Source organism: Arachis ipaensis, chromosome B03, assembly GCF_000816755.2.
Source record: "Arachis ipaensis cultivar K30076 chromosome B03, Araip1.1, whole genome shotgun sequence".
NCBI classification, from domain to species: domain Eukaryota; kingdom Viridiplantae; phylum Streptophyta; class Magnoliopsida; order Fabales; family Fabaceae; genus Arachis; species Arachis ipaensis.
This window is the reverse complement of record NC_029787.2, coordinates 105,858,390-105,865,079: the sequence shown is the minus strand read 5'-3', so window position 1 is coordinate 105,865,079 and position 6,690 is coordinate 105,858,390.

Here is a 6,690-nt window from a genome sequence, read left to right as displayed (position 1 = left end):
GTTATTATGTGGGTCCAACAAAAATGAAAGCTTTTAAACGGAGTTAATTATCTCTTGAAGGAATGGACAAATGGCTTTTGTAAAAGTATGAGGCATTACTGTGCTAGCCTACTGAAAGTCTGAAATGTTTTAATTTATATTTAACTAGTGTTTTTATTACTTTGAAAGACTATTTAAGGGTTATCTTATTAAATAATTAAAAATATTTTTTTTAACTTAAAAAAATATAGATAATAAATTAACTATTTTTATTAATCTGGCAATACATACAATATTAAATCTATTGTTTTTAATATGTCAGATTAAATTTTAATAATTAATAAATATTTATATATACACATTATATTTTATCATTTTAATTAATAAAAATATATAAGTTTATATATATAGTGTAACACCGTAGTTTTTCACATAATTAATTTAAAAATTTTTGTGATGATTTATTTATTATTATTTGTGATTGAATTTTAACACTAAAACTGTAAGACATATAAAACCCGGCTAACATATACGAATCTGTTAACATAGCAGATTCTTGTGTATAGTATATATAGTACAAAGTCTACAATTTTATAAATTTACTCGGAAGTAGCGCTTAATAACTGATAGTATTTAGACCTACTAAAAATTTGGTCGTTACATAATTATAATATTCATATTTGTTAAGGTGTAATTTTTTTATTTTTATCATATCTAAATTATAATATTTTTGTTTATTTTATTGAATGAATAATAAATCTAATTAAATTTTTTATAATAGCTAGATAGAAGACATAAACTATATATATAATTTTTTGTATATAAGTTATAATTTATTTATATAAAATTATAGATAATGTTATGTCATTTGAGCTAATCCTATTTATACTATACACAAAAATAAATATCAGTGATTGAGTAATATAATTTTTATTTAAATAACAAAATATAAATTTATTAATTTGTATATTTAGTCTTATTTTTATAGTTAGACACTACAAAAATTAGATTTGTAAAATATTTTGTAGTTATATTAACAAAAAAATGAAAATGAAAGGAAATTTGTGGTTCATTACAACCATCAAAAATGAAAATAAAATGTATTACTTTTGCAGACTAGGAAAATGAGATTAATGTACAAATTGATCATATTTTTGTATTCTTATTTAAATTAATAAATAGAAAATTTTGATTAAATAAAAAAACCTTGAGTACTGTTTTTGTATGGATACCTGGAGGGAGAGCTCGGTCTCTGGAAATCGACGCCGAGTTGTTATCTTCGGTGCCAACCTTTGAGCTTTGTGGTAATCCGAGCTTTACTCCAAGAGGATGTCCAATCGCGTAGATCTTTGAGCAAGAAACAGGGGGAGTGTACCTGCAAAGGCACTCCGAAACTTAAGTCAGTATTGAGAATTCAATGTATCATTTGAAGATAAAATATCATACCTTTATAGGTGAGATAAAATAGGTCGGTTATGTTTCTATTGATCATCTGAATTGAAGAGCAATTAATAGGTTTTAATAAGTGATAATGTTTGGTCGGACGTTTTTATTCCAGGATGTAGTTCGTTGAGTCTGATTGTAACGTATAACGCCGAGTTATAACGTAAAGTGCCAAGTTATAGTGCATAATGCCGAGTTATTGTATCTAATGCCGAATTATGATATCGGATTTGTAACGGCCGTATCATAGCCCCCAAGCTTAGCCTGACTATATTTTGATAAAGCAGGTTGAGCTTTTTTAGTTATAACTCGGCGATTTGAGGTATAGGTATGGAGCCCCCAGATCAACTTACTTTATTAAAATAATGAATAATTTGAATTTCAGACATGATTTGAAGTTAACGTGTATTGAAAAGTGTAGTAGTCTTGTCATTGATTGTGTCTTTGATTTTTCTAATATAATTTTGAACCGTTGATTTAATAGATGCAACGGTTAGGTTTTTTCATGGAACTGAATAGTTAATTTGAATAGTTGCTGAGACGATTTTGATAAAAGTGAATTGGTTGGACGAGAATATTGAGTTAGTTCACCGTTGTTTGGTGATTTGATTGAGTTTGATTGCGCATGTGTAAACGATGCGACTTCGATTTGAAGAGTTGTTGCGAATGGATCAGTGTTTGTACTTGTATGATATGTGATTGAGTTTGTTGACTGTTGATAGTCATAGTTCGGAATTGAAGATTGAGTTTGATTGCGCATGTGTAAACGATGCGACTTTGAATTGAAGAATTATTGCGAATGGATAATTGATTAAAGATCGTTGATATAGATCTGATGATAGTTGATATAGATTTGACAATGACTGATAATGATTGATATAGCATAGTATGATTGATATAAATCTGAAAACTGAGATAATAGACATAGATTTGAAAATAGAAAAACAGATATAGGTCGACGAATAGAGATAACAGATATAGGTCGGCAAATAAAGATGACAGATATAGATCAGAGAATAGAGATAACATGTAGATCGACAAATAGAGATAACAGATGTAGATCGAAAAATCAGATATAGATCGACAAATAGAGATATCAGATATAATTTGGCAAATAGAGATAACTGATAAAGATCGACAAATAGAGATAACTGATAAAGATCGGCAAATAGAGATAACTGATAAAGATCGGCAAATAGAGATAACTGATATAAATAGAAAAGTAGAGATGATAGATATAGATCGGCAAATAGAGATATCAGATATAAATTGGCAAATAGAGATATCAGATATAAATTGGCAACTAGAGATAATTGATAAAGATCGGCAAATAGAGATAACAGATGTAAATCAGAAAGTAGAGATGACAGATATAGATCAGAAAATCAGATAACATATATAGATTGGCAAATAGGGATAACAGATATAAATCGGAATATAGAGATGATTGATATAAATCGAAAAATAGAGATGACTGATATAAATCAGATAATAGATATAACAGGTATAAATTGGCAAATAGGGATAACAGATATAAATCGGAATATAGAGATGATTGATATAAATCATAAAATAGAGATGACAGATATTGATCAAAAAAATAGATATAGATCGGCAAATAATTATACCAGAGATGATTTGAAAAATAGAGATGATAGATTATTTATCGGAAAAACAGATATAGATTGGCAAATAAATATAACAGATATAAATTGAAAAATCGAGATGACAGATATAGATGAGAAAAACAGATATAGATCGACAAATAGATATAACATATAAATTAAAAAATTGATATGACAGATATAGATCGAAAAAATAGATATAGATCGGCAAATAATTATACCATAGATGAATTGAAAAATAAAGATGACAGATATTGATCGGAAAAGCAGATATAGATTGACAAATAAATATACCAGATGAATTGAAAAATAGAGATGACCGATTTTTTATCGGAAAAATAGATATAGATTGGCAAATAAATATAACAGATATAAATTGAAAAATCGAGATGACAGATATAGATGAGAAAAACAGATATAGATCGACAAATAGATATAACATATAAATTGAAAAATCGAGATGACAGATATAGATCGAAAAATAGATATAGATCGGCAAATAATTATACCATAGATGAATTGAAAAATAAAGATGACAGATATTAATCGGAAAAACAGATATAGATCGACAAATAAATATACCAGATGAATTGAAAAATAGAGATGACAGATATTGATCGGAAAAATAGATATAGATCGGCAAATAATTATCCTAGAGATGATTTGAAATATAGAGAGATGACAGATAATGATCGGAAAAATAGATACAGATCGGCAAATAAATATACCAGAGATGATTTGAAAAATACAGAGATGACAGATAATGATCGGAAAAATAGATATAGATCGGCAAATAGATATACTAGAGTTGAATTGAAAAATAGAGATGACAGATATTGATCGAAAAAGCAGATATAGATCGGCAAATAAATATACCAGATGAATTGAAAAATAGAGATGACAGATATTTATCAGAAAAGCAGATATAGATCGGTAAATAAATATACAGATGACAGATATTGATCAGAAAAGTAGATATAGATCGGTAAATAAATATACCAGATGAATTGAAAAATAGAGATGACAGATATTGATCAGAAAAGCAGATATAGATCGGCAAATAAATATACCAGAGATGATTTGAAAAATACAGAGATGACAGATAATGATCGAAAAAATAGATATAGATCGGCAAATAGATATACCATAGATGAATTGAAAAATAAAGATGACAGATATTGATCGGAAAAGCAGATATAGATCGACAAATAAATATACCAGATGAATTAAAAAATAGAGATGACAGATATTGATCGGAAAAGCAGATATAGATCGGCAAATAAATATACCTGATGAATTGAAAAATAGAGATGACAGATATTGATCGGAAAAATAAATATAGATCGGCAAATAATTATACTAGAGATTATTTGAAAAATAGAGAGATGACAGATAATGATCGGAAAAGCAGATATAGATCGGCCTTTTTCTGGCCTTAATGATTTACTATATGACCTTTGTTTACAAAGGTGCAGGTAAGTTTGAAACCATTAGAAGGAAATAGGGCCTATAGAAAGAAGGGTGTTTATTTCGAGGCCCCACGGTGGGCGCCAATTGTTCTTGTATGGATACCTGGAGGGAGAGCTCGGTCTCTGGGAATCGACGCCGAGTTGTTATCTTCGGTGCCGACCTTTGAGCTTTGTGGTAATTCGAGCTTTACTCCAAGAGGATGTCCAATCGCGTAGAGCTTTGAGCAAGAAACAGGGGGGAGTGTACCTGCAAAGGCACTCCGAAACTTAAGTCAGTATTAAGAATTCAATGTATCATTTGAAGATAAAATATCATACCTTCATAGGTGAGATAAAATAGGTCGGTTACGTTTCTATTGATCATCTGAATTGAAGAGCAATAATTAATAGGTTTTAATAAGTGATAATGTCTGGTCGGACGTTTTTATTCCAAGATGTAGTCCGTTGAGTCTGATTGTAACGTATAACGCCGAGTTATAACGTAAAGTGCCGAGTTATAGTGCATAATGCCAGTTATTGTATATAATGCCAGTTATTGTATATAATGCCGAATTATGTACAATAACAAGATAAAATATCATACATTCATAGGTGAGATAAAATAGGTCGGTTACGTTTCTATTGATCATCTGAATTGAAGAGCAATAATTAATAGGTTTTAATAAGTGATAATGTCTGGTCGGACGTTTTTATAATATAAAAATGCTTAATATATTATATTCAAATGAAAAACAATAATTTTAGTGGTCAGAAGCCTTTTCTATAAACGAGAAAATGAAAATTTATATTTGTTTTGTAGTCTGAATTTACATAATAGTTAAACAAAATTTTAAATATTAACAAAGAATATATAATAATCTTGGAAAGTACCACACCATCCAGTCAATTCACACTCGCTGACGGTAGTAATTAAACTCCGTTCAAGTACTGTGTATTTCGGCAATTTCGGTATCAAATTCTTAGGCACCGAAAAACTCACCTTGCACAAATCTCATTTGACATCCTTTGAATTTCACGAAAAGATGAAATCCTTTGAATTTGTAAGTATTTGACATCTGGACTTTGAAAAATTTTGAATAACTTAAATATAATAGAATAACTTAACCAAAATAAATACATTATGCAAAAGGAGTAGAATAAAAAAAAAAGACAAAAAGAAATTTAAAAGCTAATCGAAATTCATTTTCCTCGGATAAATAATACCTGATTATCTAAACATAAAAAAAATTGGCAAAGCGAAAAAAGATGTATCATAGGAAAAAAATTATACTCCTATAACTTGAAATTAAAAAAAAAAGATTAAAGATTGTACAAATTTGTCGGGATATTTTAAAATATTAGCTTAATTCATCTTTAAAGGAAGAATACACTTGTTTTCAGAAAAATTGTTTTTGTTAAAAACAATTTCCCCGCAATACTTTGTGGTTAAACAGTGAGAGTAAAAAAAGGGTTAAGGAATGAAATTTTAAGTTGTATTTGTTATTATTATTATTATTATTCATATATATACAAGAGGATTAGGCACTCTTACTCTAATGGACATATTCTAGCTAACAATCTATATACAATAAAATACCTCAGGAGTACTTAAAAGCATAACATGAAATAATATTTTATTACAAGGTAACTTACTATATAAAGATGTGAAGTCATAACATGATAACTTTTTAATTTCGAGAGTGATCTCTCTTGGTATTGTTTGATAAAAAATATTATTTATTGATATTAATTGTTATATATATTAACAGTGTAAATTGTCTATTTAATTAAATGTAAAAATAATAGACATTCATGTCAAGGAAATTAATAGTCAAATAAAAAAAATACTTGTAAATGAAAGATTTGGTAAACTCACATAGTAATAATAAAGAAAGCATTTAATGGTATTTTTTAATGATATAATTTTATTATTGGTGTAAATTTAACAGAATATTTAGTTCAAAATACAAACAAATCAACAGACAAATTATTTGTTTTAATGGATTTTAGTAAACAATATTTTATCACATAGGAAAATATTTAGTTGATTTTTGTAAACAATATTTTATCACATGGAAAAATATTAATTGCAAAAGATTATTTTGTAGAATGAAAATTTTCTAAAGAAAAATAGTAGAGATAACGTGAGCTAACAGAAAATGATAAATAATATATAGAGTTTTTTTTTTTTTTTT